The 15,606-nt window shown below is 48.7% G+C and overlaps 1 long non-coding RNA gene across 1 annotated transcript; it reads left to right on the top strand.

The window, feature by feature from the left end:
• The first annotated feature begins 10,166 nt into the window (after nucleotides 1-10,166).
• LOC132364011 (uncharacterized) lies at nucleotides 10,167-15,401 on the top strand. Its single transcript, XR_009502682.1, has 3 exons — nucleotides 10,167-10,218; nucleotides 15,058-15,102; nucleotides 15,337-15,401. It is a non-coding gene; the product is annotated as an uncharacterized LOC132364011 (long non-coding RNA).
• The last annotated feature ends 205 nt before the right edge of the window (nucleotides 15,402-15,606 follow it).

Below are 15,606 nucleotides of genomic sequence, written 5' to 3'. Positions count from 1 at the left end.
GTATTTATGATTGCATTTATGCTGAGGGATCCACCAAAGAGTTTAGTTTTAAATGTGTTGGTAAGAATGTCCAGCCCTACTACACATCCTGATGTCAAGAAGGTAACACTTATCCCACAACTACTATTACACAACTCTTATTAGTTTCAAATACAGGAAAAAAATTTCACTCTTTTTTACAGTGATAATTTGCAATTGAAAATCATTTTCATAGAATAAAATGTTGATTTCTTATTTAGTGACTATGATACTATCATTTGACAATGGTACATAAAAGACCTGTACTCAGAAAACTATAAGACACTGATGAAAGAAATCACAGATGACACAAACAGATGGAGAGATATACCACATTCTTGGATTGGAACAATCAATATTGTGAAAATGACTATACTACCCAAAGCAATCTACAGATTCAATGCAATCCCTATCAAATTACCAATGGCATTTTTTTACAGAACTAGAGCAAAAGATCTTAAAATTTGTATGGAGACACAAAAGACCCTGAATAGCCAGAGCAGTCTAGAGGGGAAAAAAAGGAGCTGGAAGAATCAGACTCCCCGACTTCAGACTATTCTACAAAGCTACAGTCATCAAGACAATATGGTACTGGCACAAAAACAGAAATATAAATCAATGGAACAGGATAGAAAGCCAAGAGATAAACCCACACACCTGTGGTTAACTAATCTGTGACAAAGGAGGCAAGGGTATACAATGGAGAAAAGACAGTCTCTTCAATAAGTGGTGCTGGGAAAACTGGACAGCTACATGTAAAAGAATGAAATTAGAACACTCCCTAACACCATACATAAAAATAAACTTAAAATGGATTAAAGACCTAAGTGTAAGACTGGACACTATAAAACTCTTAGAGGAAAACATAGGAAGAACACTCTGACATAAATCACAGCAAGATCCTTTTTCACCCACCTCCTAGTGTAATGGAAATAAAACCAAAAATAAACAAATGGGACCTAATGAAACTTAAAAGTTTTTGCACAGCAAAGGAGACTATAAACAAAATGGAAAGACAACCCTCAGAATGGGAGAAAATATTTGCAAATGAATCAACGGACAAAGGATTAATCTCCAAAATATATAAACAGCTCATGCAGCTCAATATTGAAAAAACAAACAACCCAATCAAAAAATGGGCAAATAGACATCTCTCCAAAAAAGACCTATAGATGGCCAAGAGGCACATGAAAATCTGCTCAACATCACTAATTATTAGAGAAATGAAAATCAAAACTACAATGAGGTATCACCTCACACAGGTTAGAATGGGCATCATCAGAACATCTACAAACAACAAATGCTGGAGAGGGTGTGGAGAAAAGGGAACCCTCTTGCACTGTTGGTGGGAATGTAAATTGATACAGCCACTATGGAGAACAGTATGGAGTTTCCTTAAGACACTAAAAATAGAGCTACCATGTGACCCAGCAATCCCACTACTGGTCATATACCCAGAGAAAACCATAATTCAGAAAGTTACATGCACCCCAATGTTCATTGCAGCACTATTTACAATAGCCAGGACATGGAAGCAACCTAAATGCCCATCAACAGATGAATGGATAAAGAAGATGTGGTACATATATACAATGGAATATTACTCAGCCATAAAAAGGAATGAAATTGGGTCATTTGTAGAGACGTGGATGGACATAGAGACTGTCATACGGAGTGAAGTAAGTCAGAAAGGGAAAAACAAATATAGTATATTAATGCATATATGTGGAACTTAGAAAAATGGTACCTATGAACCGGTTTGCAGGGAAGAAATAGAGACACAGATGTAGAGAACAAACATATAGACACCAAGGGGGGAAAGTGGGAGGGGGTGGTGGTGGGATGAACTGGGAGATTGTGATTGACATACATACACTAATATGTATAAAATAGATAACTAATAAGAACCTGCTGTATAAAAAATAAAATTAAAAAATTTAAAAAAGGGAGACATGTACCACAATGTTCACTGCAGCACTATTTACAATAGCCAGGACATGGAAGCAACCTAAGTGTCCATCGACAGATGAATGGATAAAGGAGATGTGGTACATATATACAATGGAATATTACTCAGCCATAAAAAGAAACAAAATTGAGTTATTGGTAGTGAGGTGGATGGACCTAGAGTCTGTCATACAGAGTGAAGTAAGTCAGAGAAAAATAAATACCGTATGCTAACATATATGGAATCTAAAAAGTTTGGGGGAGGGGGAAGGGTAAGCTGAGACGAAGTGAGAGGGTGGCATGGACGGATATACACTACCAAAAGTAAAATAGATAGCTAGTGGGAAGCAGCCGCATAGCACAGGGAGATCAGCTCGGTGCTTTGTGACCACCTAGAGGGGTGGGATAGGGAGGGTGGGAGGGAGATGCAAGAGGGAGGGGATATGGGGATATATGTATAGATATAGCTGATTCGCTTTGTTATACAGCAGAAACTAGCACCACATTGTAAAGCAATTATACTCCAGTAAAGATGTTAAAAAAAAAGTCTTAAAATTTATAGATTTTAAATAAATACTTATTGAACACATAAAAAAAAAAAAGTAGTACAGGATGGTGGTGACCCTGGGGGTCTACTGGCAGAAACTTCAACCCCAGTCTTAAAGAATTACCCCAGTCACATCCCAGGAAATTAGAGCCAGAATCAAAACTCACACCCTATCAGTGCTAGCAGCAAAGACCTGGTATCTTTAATCCTGGTGTCTTTGCTGTGTTTAATCTTAAAAAGTGAACAAAGAGCAAGAGAGAGTAATATTTGTAGAAGAACCAAACAGAACTAAGAGAAATTAAAAAGTAAATAATTGGGTTGGGTCAACAGTGGATTTGAGATAGCTGAAGAGAAAATTGGTGAACTAGAAGATGGAACCGAATGAATTTCCCAAACATGGGAAGAGAAAAAGATTAAGAGACAGAGGAGAGAGAGCAGAAGCAAACTCTGAAGGGGATAATGGTGGAGAATTGTCTAGAACTGATGAAAAGTATCAATTCACCCGTATTCAGAAAGCCAACCAAATCCCAAGCAGGATATATAAAAAGACAACTGATAGTGCAGGAAACCAAAGTCAACAAGAAAAGCAGACCAAGAGCCAGCTCCTCAGCCCCACAACGTGAAGCTCAGGACACAGTGGGGCACCATCTTTAAATTGCTAATAGAAAATAGCAAGAAGTTCTCACGCAGCAGAAACATCTTTGGGTGAGAGAAACGAAGACCCTCACTGAAAGAAATTCTGAGGGAGTATTTTTTCAGGCAGAGAGAAAATGATCCAGGTGGAAGTGCTGACTTGCAGAAGGAAACAGCAAAAAAGCAGGAAAAACATTGGTGGCAGCTAAAGAAACATCACCATCATTAACAAGAATTATAATGTCCAATATGTAGGATTAAAAACTAAATTAAATTTAGGCAAAAATGGCAAATAATAAGAGCTGATTGGAGTAAGGTTTTTAAATCTTTGTATTGTTTGAGGGGAGAGTAACATATTGCTTAGCTGAGCAGAGTAGCAATATTAATAGTTATAGTAAATACTAGTAGAATAGAACTAGTCTATAACTTCCAAATTAGTAGAGGGGGAAAAATTAGAATGAAGAAGAAATAATCCAAAATAAGCCTTCCATAGGGAAGGAGGTACAAATAGAAAGCACAAAATAAGATAATGGAAATACATAAAAATTTTCCAGTAATTAAAATAAATGCAAATGGACAAAAACCTCCAGTTAAAAGACAAGATTTTTTAGACTGTATTTTTTTTAATTCAAGTTTTATGCTATTTACAAGAAACATCTCAACATGAAGGTGCTGACTATTTACAATAACCAGGATATGGAAGCAACCTAAATGTCCATCAACAGATGAATGCATAAAGAAGATGTGGCACATATATACAGCGGAATATTACTCAGCCATAAAAAGGAACAAAGTTGAGTTATTTGTAGTGAGATGGATGGACCTAGAATCTGTCATACAGAGTGAAGTAAGTCAGAAGAGAAAAACAAATACCGTATGCTAACGCATATATATGGAATTTTAAAAAGCAGTACTGATGAACCTAGTGGCAGGGCATGAATAAAGACTCAGACAAAGAGAATGGACTTGAGGGCACAGGGGGGAAGGGGAAGCTGGGATGAAGTGAGAGAGTAGCACTGACATACATGCACTACCAAATGTAAAATGGATGGCTAGTGGGAAGCTGCTGCATAGCACAGGGAGATCAGCTTGGTGCTTTGTACGACCTAGAGGGATGGGATAGGGAGGGCGGGAGGGAGGGTCAAGAGGGAGGGGATACGGGGGTATATGTATACATATAGCTGATTCACTTTGTTGTACAGTAGAAACTAACACAACATTGTAAAGCATTTATACGCCAATAAAAATGTGAAAAATAAATAAATAAACATGAAGGTGCTGAAACTTTGAAAGTAAAGGATGGAAAAAAATAAATCTGGCAAATACTAAAGAAAAAATTAAAGCTGATAAACCCATACTAATAAAGTTATATGTTTGGTATAGTACTAGAAATAAGGACTATCAAATCAAAACTTTTAATTCACCAAGAAGATGTAACAGTTCCAAACTTGTATGCACCTAATAACAGGGCCTCAAAATAAATAAAGTGAAGAACCACTGGAGGGAATAAGTTTATCTTTGAAAAAAAAATCTATTAATAGGTTTTCTAACATTGATCCATCCTTACATTCCTAGAAAGAACTCCACTCTGATTTTTATTTTAATAAGTTGTGTATGTGTTGTGGGGAGAGGGGGGTCTGGGCTTTTGCACTCAACACTTGGTGGACCTTTCCCTGCCCTTCAGATTTCTGATGCTGCCGTGTTTCTCATCGCCCTCATTTAGCAGCCCAGCATGAGGGAACTTCCACCGTCTAGAACATCAGGTGGCAAGACAGGAAAGGGACATGGCAAATCAGGCACCAGCTCCTAAGGGTTTCCACCAGGAAGTTACATGCCACTTCCACTCTCATTTCATTGGCCAAAGCAAGTGACATGACTCTGCCTAATTCAGAAGCTGAAAGGTATACTCCTCCCTTGTACGTGGAAGGAGGAGAATCAGAAATAGTGGTGAAAATCAATGAATAACCACTGACACGTCCCCCCAGAGAGATAGTTTTGTCCTGGCAGGAGGTTGGCAAGCTCATTCTGTAAAAAAAAAAAAAAACACAGATTTTTTTTTGGTGTTGTGGGCCATAGAGTCTGTCCAGACCTCAACTCTGCTGTTATAGCTGAACAAATGGAAATAAATGGCTGAATTCCAGTAAAACCTTATTTACGGAAAGAACCCAGTGGGCTGGATTTGGCTTATGGGCTGTGGTTTGCCAACTCCCGGTCTAGGGCATTACTCTGACTCTTTCCCATCTGCCTCCTAGAACAATTTGGGGCCTGGAGTTCCCCGCCCCCTCTTTCTCCTCTCTCTTTCTCTTTCCTCTCTGTGCCTCTCTTCTTCCTCTCCCCCAGTCCCTCCTGACAGCTGTCTGGCCCAGCCTCTGCAGAGCATGCGCTAAAAATATCCCGTCGGCAGCCGAAACACCTGGGGACCCTGGAGCATGCGGCAGGAGCCAGATGTGCGATCTTGACCCGGGCACCCACTCTCTGCGCTGCCTGCTCGTCGGCAGCCCCTCCCCGATACTCACCCAGAGCCTGATCCGCAACCGCCCCCTCATTTCTCTGTGTTGCTTCCACATCCACATCCCGCCTCCAGGCCTTTGCACCCGCGGTGTCCACTCCCTGGAATGCCACCATCCAGCCATTCACCAGTCAGCACGTACTGGATGCTGCCCTCGGGGGGCAAACAGTGTCAAGTAGGGGAGTCAGACACCTAGGTGGGGACAACAACCCACAATGACGGGTGTGGTGGGTGGCATGGGGCGCCAGAGGAGCCCCCCAGGCCTGGGGGTCGGGGAAAGCTGCCTGAGGATACAAAGGATTAAGCCAATGTTAGGGGATGACAGAGTGCATGGCTGGCGGAGGGACCCGCAGAGGCAGAGGCTTGGTCTTTTAGAGGAACCGAGAGGAGACATAAAATTGAAGCTCCCGGAACACTGGCAGGCCAGGGGCGGGGCCGGCCCTACAGCTGCGTGGACACCCCACTGAGCAGTTGGGACTTCCCCTTCAAAGGACTGGGAGTCAGGGAGAGAGGGGTCCAAGCTGGGGAGCTGTGAGCATGCCAGGGTTGGCACTTGGAGTTGGTAGAGGTTCCCGAGGGGATAGAGATGGGGCTGGGGGGACCGGGTCCCTCGTGGGGCGTGGCCAGGGCACTTTTCTGGAAAGATGTGGACTCTTTGAAGGCCACGATGGAGGAGGAAGGGGTAGCCTTTCTCTGAAAGAGCAACGCAAAACCTCTATATCTTCCAAACCCCACCTGCTAGGGGCCCTTCTCCAGGAAGCCCTCCCTGTTCTTCTGGTCCCCACCTCCAGCCCAGGCCCTTCTCTGGCTCCTCCTGACCCACTCCCTTTAAAATGCCACCGTGTCCACCAGTGAGTCACCCTCTTGTGCTGCCTTCTGGTCTGTAAGCTGGGTTGCTGCTGGGCCAGGACAAGGTCGGCACCCCCCTACACAGTATGTGCCGTTCCCCTCCCTGGCACATAGTAGGTGCTCAGGAAATGTTGGTTGTGTCCCAGCTTGGCATCACTGGGAATGTGACCTTGGAAACGTTACTTAACCTCTCTGGACCCCACCGACCCCCCACCCCACCCCACACACAATCTCAGAAAATTGGCCTGAACCTCCAGGTACCCTCGGGCTGTATTGGAGGTGACTGGACACCTGAGTTTCCTTCCCCAACCCCAGACAGGCCTGTTCTGCATCCTGTCCTCCCCATCCTCACAGCATCTTTTGGGATCCAAGGTTAGGACAGGTGAGAGTTTAGGCATCAGTGCACCTGGGTCAAGCCCTGCCTCTGACATGTCTTCACTCTCTGACTTCAGAGAGTAGCCTCTTGTCCACCAGCCTTGGTCCCTTCACCTGTAAAACAAGAATCAAAGCCCCCTTCCCAACCTTGCCCCTGGCCCAGGCTTGAGGGAGGCTTGTATGGGGGTATGAATGCAGTTCAGACCCCACCTGGCTGGTGTGGGTGGTGCCGGGCCCCCATGGATCTCCCAGCTTCTGGCAGGGAGGGGGCCAAGCCTAACACAATGCCCCAGCCCTGGGGGTTATCACTGGGCTGAAAGGAAGCCAGACCAGAGCTTCATGCAGGAACTGAGAGCTAAGTTACCAGTCAGATGGGGAACTGGGAAGAGAGCACTCCAGCTGGAGGGAACAGCAGGTGCAAAGGCCCTGAAGTGGGACTGATGGTGGTGGAACTGCCGCAAGGGGCGCGTGGCCAGACTGGGCTGGCCTGGAGGGCTTGGGGGGGGGGGCGGGGGTCTTTACTGAGGGTGCTGGGCACTCAGGCAGGGTTTGGAGCTAGAGAGGCGGGTGATCAGTTTCTGTTTGAAAACCCCTCTGTGGGTACAAGTTAACATCCTGAAGCCACTATACCTGTGCCCCTGAATGGAATAATTAAGCGAATGGAGAGCGGTTGGTGGGAGCCAGGTTTCTCACTACTGGAGTGGGAGGTTACAGACAGGCAAGGGAGGAGGCTAGGAGGATCCATTTGGTAATGGATTAGGTGTAGGCATATCTGTATGAACTCATGTTTAACTTAATATAGATACAGTTACATATGGAAGTATTTACAGATCTGTGTATATACACAGGTTCGTATACAAACATATGTCCTTGCTCTGTCAGCTGCCTAGAAGCAACTACACCCCAGTAGTGATGAGCAAACCTACTACCCAGATCTTGGTTTCTAACAGTATTCTCCAATGAAAGGCACCAGGGTTGCTCCTTGGAGAAAGGCTGATTCTAGGACTGGGGCAGGAAATATACCAGATGAGCTTGGAGCATTTTGTAGTGACAACGTAAGGGAAGTGCTAAAAGAAAACAAACCAAGGATGCGATGGATGGGGGCATGTCAAAGGGACATGAGAGCCAATTGAATGAGCTTCCAGGGGCCAAAGCTGGAACAATTTGAGTAAGAAAATCAATAAAGTAGTATTGGATTATAACCCAAAGTGTAGAATAAATATCCATGAGTCCATACTGATATGAATGATTGAATAGATAAATAAATGGGGAGAAGAGACGTATTTCCCATCAGAGGAATTCCAAATAATTTTTGCCCTCAAGGTGGGGGAGAGTGAATCCTTATCCCGTAGGTGTGGGCTGTAAATAGTGACTTCCTTCCAAAGGGTATAGCAGGGAAAGGGGGAAGAGACTAACTTGACAGTGGAGACACCTGACAGAGGCTACCTCAGCCAGGTGATCTCAACATCAGAGTGAAAATTCACGTTGATGGCATATGCCCCGGGAGTTTCACCTCTGTGATCTTCTCCAAACCCATCACCCCAGTCTAACCCAGAGAAAAATATCAGACAAATACCAATTGTGGCAAGCATATTATGGCATATAAATGTATCAAATCCACATGTTGTACACATGAAATTTATACAATGTTATATGTCAAATAAAGTTCAACTTAAAAAAATTTTTTTTTAAATCCTGATTGAGGGGCATCCTACAAAACACCTGACTAGTTCTCAAAACTGTCAAGGTCATCAATACCAAGAAATTCTGAGAAACTACTTAGCCCAGAGGAGCCTGAGAGACATGATGACATGATGATCCCTAACAGGATCCTGGGACAGAAAAAGGACATTAGGGGAAACTGAGGAAATCTGAATAATGTATGTATTTTAGTTAATAATAATGTCTCAATATTGGTTCACTAATTGTGATAAATGTACCATATTAATGTAAGATGTTAATAACAGGGGAAATTGGGTGTAGGACACACAGGAACTCTCTGTATTAGCTTCACAATAATTCTGTAAATCAAAAACTGCTCTAAAATTAAAAGTTTATTAAGAAAAAAACCCTATAGTTGCCATGGGGAACAGGGATTGTCGGGGGAAGAGGTGGAGGCAACAAGAGGCCCAAGTAGGGCTTCCCTGGTGGCGCAGTGGTTGAGAATCTGCCTGCCAATGCAGGGGACAGGGGTTCGAGCCCTGGTCTGGGAAGATCCCACATGCCGTGGAGCAACTGGGCCCGTGAGCCACGACTACTGCGCGTCTGGAGCCTGTGCTCTGCAACAAGAGAGGCCACGATAGTGAGAGGCCCGCGCACCGCGATGAAGAGTGGCCCCCCGCTTGCCGCAACTAGAGAAAGCCCTCGCACAGAAACGAAGACCCAACACAGCCATAAATAAATAAATAAATAAATAAATAAATAAATAAAAAACAAGAGGCCCAAGTAGAAGCCCAGGCAGCACCCAGGCTGGAGATGACTGGGCCCAGGCCACTGCAGGGTACAGGAAAGTTAGCAAATTGGGGGTGTTGCAGAGACACAGGGCCAGCAGGACCAGTGTGGATGATGAAGGGAAGAGAAGGCTCTCAGGGACTCCCAGGCCTCTGGCCAGCCTCCTGAGTGGCCTTTCTAAGCTGGGGAGGCTGGTGAAGGAGCAGGCCTGTGGGCAGGCAGATCAACCAGGCGTGGAGGTTTGAATGGAGGACCGGCAGGTGCTGTATAAATCTCACTTTATGAGGACTCACTTGAGGGCGACCGGACCCATTCAGATTTGTGACATGACAACATTCTTAAGGATGGTTCTCTGGGACCAGATCCTGAGGCTGCCCTCATAAGGCTGTGGACTTGCTATGTGGCCTGCAGGAGCTTTCTCTGAGCCTCAGTTTCCCCATCTGTAAAATGAGGATCAGTAATGTCCCGCTCACAGGCTTGGAATCAAATGAGTCCTTCTCAATGCTTGGCACACATTGGGAGCTCAATAAACTATAGTCACCCTTCCCACCCAGTCTCAGGTGGAAGGAGCGGGACCTGTCGCTTTAAATTATGGAGATTTTAAAAAAAAAGGAGCCGCTTCTCCGACTCAGCCAATCAGCGCGCTGGGCTGGCGGAGCTGGCCTCCTAAATGGTCCAATGGCTGGCCGCGCGCTCTCAGAGCCCGCCCCTGCCTCCAGGCCGCCGCGGAGGTGCGGACTCTCCCGGCCACGCCCCAAAGGCGGAGCCAGCTGGCGGCCGCGCCGCACCGCGGAGGGAGGGGAGGGGAGAGGAGGGGCGGGGCGGGCTCGTGTGTCAGCGACCGAGCCGCAGGTGGCGGCGGGCGCGGGGCTCGGCCCGAGCTCGGGAGGTAAGTGCTGTTCACCGAGACACCCCCGACACCCCCTGGCCCGCGCAGCCCCCCACGCGCACCGCGCCTGGCAGCCCGGCGGCCCCGGGGGTCAAAGGCGCGGCGGGGTGTGAGGGATGGAGAACAGGGGGTGGGGGGGCTGCGCAGTTGGCGCCTCGTCCTTCCCCCCGCTCCCCCTTGATAATCGGGGATCCGCGGAGGGAGCTAGAGACCCCTCCCAAATCCTCCATCTCCTGGCCTAGAACTGGAGCGTGCAGCGGGGCAGCTATGAAGCGAGACCCCCTCCCCAGATCCCTTTATTCTAAGCCTGGATCTGGGTCTAGGTTCCGGGGCAGAGATGGGGACGCCACATTCCCTCCAGCCTGGGACCCAGGACAGCCGAAACGGGTCCCAATTTCCCTTTTCCCAGCTCTGGCCTGTAGACCCCTGGGACCAAGATGAGGAACCCCTTTTCTCTGCTATGAACCCCGATCTAGGCCTGGCCGAGGAGCTGGGGGTCCCCTGGTCCCTCCTCTAGAGTGTCCTTTTCCAGCCCCCCGAGCACAAGGATGGGCGGTGGAGGGGCCTTTCACTGGCGTCCTCTGCAGGGACCCCAAATTTGGAATTCTAGCGAGGGGTCAGTGTGGGGTCCCTTGCCTGGCAGGGCCAGGCCAGGCCAGGCTTAGAGAGACTTGGAGCATGGACTTGGTGGTGGTCACTGCTTCAAGTGGGGGGTGGGCAGCGAGCATCTGTTCCCAGGGATTAAAATAAATCGTAAATTAGGATCTTGCTGGAGGCTGGCGGCAAGTGGAGTGCGGAGGAGTGTTGGGGGTGGGTGGCCCCTCCATCTGCCTCGGATCCCAGAATTCGCCTGCCCCAGCCGCAGTGGGGACCTGGAGGTGGCTTTGGATGGACCTGACTCACTGGTGACCTTGGGCAGGTGACAGACCTCCCTGAGCCTTGATTTTTTTTTTTTTTTATTTGAAAGTGGGCTTTGGAGCCTGTATTCTACAGATTCTGAAACCCACCCTCCCCATCTTTTGCCAAATGTAACTCCACCCTTTTGCTAAAGATGGTGGTGGTTGGAGGAGAGAGAGCAATAGGTTTGGAGATCTCCCCATATGCCTTGCTGGCCTCTGAGCCTCAGTTTACTGCACTGCAAAATGGGTTGATGGTCACATTCTGGCATTGCTGGAAGGGTTGCTCTGCCAGACAATAAAACATATTGCCAAGCTGCCATCATCAGAACAGGGGCTCCTCCACCCTGGTCGCACCCACTGGACTGCCCAGGGCACACACTGACCCACATACCTTCACCCACACCAGGGGCAAAGCCGGTACCTGGGCAGGATCCTGGGCAGGAGGAGGTGGGAAGCGCTGGGCCAGTCTATCCCCTATCCCTTGGGGCTCTTTCCCTGTGGTGGGGCTGGGAGTCCAACGCTCCCAGGTTCAAATCCAGCTCTCCTGTGCATGGCTTTGCCCCTCTGCACCTTGATGTGTTCTTCTGTGAAATGGGCTGAATCCCCCTTGGAAGATCAGAGCAGACTGTGAGAATGGGAGTGCTGCAAATGCAGACATGATCATTATAATACTACAATCATTATCATACAATATTATAATCATTATAATATTGTAATTATAATACTAATTACAATATTAGTGAGCATAAATGGGGTCAACAGCTGACTCGGGTTGGGGCAGGGGTAGGAGAGAGGGAAGTCTGCAAGGGTGTTGCCTGCTGTGTCTCCAGAGCTCGGTAGTCAGGTACACAGTTGGTGCTCAATAGGTGTTTTCCAAGTGAAGTGATGGAGAGGGAGGAGACCAGGGCGGGAGGACTGAAAAATTCCTGAGTGTGAGCTCAGATGCCGTTCACAACCCAGTCACTGTGTGACATGGGGCCGGTGCCTCAGTTGCCTCATTGGGGTAATGGCTGAGTTGAGACACTGCTTCCAAGTGCCATTGTGAGAATCATGCCAGATTGTGTAAATGGGCACAGCCCTGGTGGTCAGCCTTAGAGGGGAGGAAGCACATGACAGAGCTGGTCCTTGAAACAGCATGGCCAAGCGGCCAGTCACAGGAAAGGAAGAGAAAAACCCCAAACTGGCCCTACTGTGAGCAAATTGGAGTCCAAGGGGGAAAAAAATGACAGATCCTGTTTCGCAGAACCTTAGAGGCCCAGAGAGGTGAGGGGCAGCCCAAGGCCACCGAGTGAGAGGTCAGGAGCTCCAGACAACCCATCAGGAACAGGAGCCCTGCCTTCTTTGCTGACTTGGTTCCTGTCTTGTTTTATCTGCTCCGAGACCTGCTCTAATGCTGAACCAGCAAGAAGCCCCAAGGTTTTGGGAATTGGTGCTGGGGAGGGTGGATATCTGGGCAGCACCCAGAGCCTGTGTCAGCCACCTCCCGGAAGGACTCTTCCCCACTTCCAGCAGCCAGAGGATGGGGGCATCCAGGTCCACTGACAACCTGCTGTGTGACCTTGGGCAAGTCCCTGTCCATCTCTGGGCTTTGCCCTGGCTCTATGGAGGCTGGGAGACCTGGGTTCACGCAGGGCTGACTTCATCAGACACAGTGACCACCATGTCTCAGGCACAGTATTTTAGAGGTCTGTAAAGGTGTTTTAACTTCTTTTAAAATCAGAAGGGGAAAAAAAAAACAAGCTTTGGGGTCAAAGAAAACATTTAATATATGGTATTAATATATTCGTCTCTATGCCAAATGTAGTTGTAAAATATAGTTTAAATTCTCTTTTTTTATTGGGGGAAGGGGCCCATGAAAACAAAAGTGCCTCTGGCCTATGAACGTCCTCGTGCGGCCCTGGGTTCGAGTCTTGGTGCTCCCATTCATGGGCTGTGCAACCTTGGGCAGGTGGACTCCCCTCTCTGAGTCTTGGGTTCCCCCCCAGTGAAGCAGGCATCATTGGCCCACCTCAGAATGATGAGATGTGGAATGTTTAGCCCAGGGTTGGTGCTCAATTTGTGGGTACTATTATTTCACAATTGTTGTCAAGGTCATTTGCTCGGTAATAATAGCCCCGGCTAGGGGCCTCAGTTTACCCACCCAGGACCTGCACGGTGCCAGGGAGGTCCCATGGGTGCTGTCTGGAGGGGGAGGGGAGGTGGCAGTTGGGCCGTGGGCGGGGCAGGGTGAACTTCCTGTCCCCCAGGCACAGGGGCCGCTGCTTGGTGCTACCGGAAGTGGCAGGGGCCACGTGGCTGTCTCCTGGTGCCTGCCCCAGCTGACAGGGGCTCTGGCCCCATTCACTGTCTGGTGAGTTTGAGCCCAGGCCAGGAGGCCCCCACTGCCCCTCCTTGCCCCGCTCAGGATCAGAAGGGAGACCCTTCTTCCTGGCCCGGGTTTCAGGAGAAACAGTAGGTGTCACTTCCTGGGCCGGGCTGGGGCCTGCGCAGGACCACCCTCTGCTCTGCCACCCCGACCCCCATTACGACTCTTGAGTGGCGGGAGGGATGGCAGGGTGGTCGGGGGAAGATGGAGATCCAGAGCCACGTGTGGAAGTTTCGAACAGGAGTTCTTTTGCAGACATGTCAGGGACAAAATCATAGTGACCTGGGACCAGTGAGTGACCTTTCTGTGGCTCAGTTTCCTCATCTGTAAAGTTGGGATTGAGCCTCACGGTGTGGTTGTGAAGGTTGAATGAATGTGTGGTACCTGTGAAGAGCTGGGCACAGCGCCGCACACACACTTGTGCTCAGTGTATGTGTAGGGGGAGGGGCAATCTAATGGGAGTTGTGAAAACAGTAGCAAGATGCTTGGTTTCTGGGGAACTTGGGCCTGGTGGCTCCTAGGATCCTCTAGAGCAGCACCGTCTAGCAGAACTTTATCTGTGCTTTCCATTTGGGTGGCCACCGGCCCCATGTGGCTCCTGAGCCCCGGAAACAAGGCTGACACAACTGAGGAACTAGGGGTTTAACTGTATATAATTTTATTTAGTTTAAAATTAAGTTGCCACATGGGACTAGTGGTTCCCTTATCAGTTAGCCTAACTCTAAGGGATTTGGAGATGCTCACGGTCTAGGTCATGGCCAGAAACTAAGAAATGAGATGGGAATTTAGGGCTTTTCCCCCTTGGGATGTCAGCTTAGCATGTCCCCAGCTAGGCTGGCTTTCCTCAGGGGCTACACTAGGAGCTAGAGTTTCTCAGGGGCCCCAGCATCACCCAGCACAGGGTGGTGGTTGGGAATGTTTGTTGAATCAAATAATTGTTTGCCTGGTGAACACCTATTCATGCTTTAAAACCCCAACTTCCACGCCCCCTCCTTGAGTCCAGGTCCCCCAGTCCTTGTTCCTCCATTTGGTTCAGCTTTGACCCTGCAGGACTGGGGTATCTGTGTCCAGCTCTGTTCTCCTAGACTGAGGGCTCCTCAGGGAGCAGGCCCGGGGCTGAATCATCTCATGGACCCTGGTATTGTCCTGGCCAGGTAGGCACATGGTGGGTGCTGGGTGACTTACAGAAGTCGAGTGACCAGGGGCTAGCTGATAATGGGTCGAATTAAACTCACTTTCAAGATTAGAAAACTGAGGCTCAGAAAGGGGCAGCCTTGTCCAAGGGCCTTGGTCAGTCCTTTCCTGGTGAGGCCCAGGGAGCTTTCCCATCCTGTGTTCACCAGCCCCGTCCCTGCTGCCACTGTGCCTCCTGGGCTCCCAGCTGCTGCTGAGCTGCCCTCAGGGTCATGAATTATGGATGAGGCTTATGGGCTCCAGTGACAAGCCCAACCTCAAGAACATGCCAAGGACACCAAGTGTCCCTCCCTCGCCTGGTGGCTTGGCCCTGCCCCCTCTGCAGGGAGGCCTGGGGTCCTCCAACAAGACCCCTTCTAGGCATTCCCTCTTGTTTTGCAGATGGGGAAACTGAGGCACGGAGCTGGACAGTGACTCAGATACCAGGTGAACACACTGGCTTCCAGGGGGCAGGGTTGGGACTCATGGGGGCACCAGTGTCAGCTGGGTCACCATGGTGAGGGATGAGCTTTCCATCACAGGAGTGTGCATGACATGGGGACTGTTGTAGAGGGATTCAGGAGACCCCAAGGGAACCTTAGGGACACTTCAAGGACCCCGACTGCCATGTGGCTGATCACAGTCCCATTGTCCACCTCTCACCAGACCCTCTTCCTACAGGAGCTGCCCAGCGTGGGGCTGAGTGCTCAAGTTGGGACTCAGCTGGCCCGAGTGCAAATCCACTGTCATTTCCTGGCTGTGTGACCTTGGCAAGTAGCTTCCCCTCTGGGAAGGTCTCAGTTTTTCCATCTGTGAAATGGCCTAGAGCTTTTCTACCCATCCCTGACCATGAACTCCTATTCATGCTTAAAAACCCCAACCCCTATGCCCCTTCCTCTAGTCTAGGCTCCCCTAGCCCGTATCTCTTCATTTAGTCTGACCCCACAGGGC

The sequence above is a fragment of the Balaenoptera ricei genome, chromosome 3 (assembly GCF_028023285.1).
Source record: "Balaenoptera ricei isolate mBalRic1 chromosome 3, mBalRic1.hap2, whole genome shotgun sequence".
Taxonomy (NCBI): domain Eukaryota; kingdom Metazoa; phylum Chordata; class Mammalia; order Artiodactyla; family Balaenopteridae; genus Balaenoptera; species Balaenoptera ricei.
The sequence above is the reverse complement of the archived record's forward strand: the minus strand, read 5'-3'. Positions and strand labels throughout refer to the sequence as shown.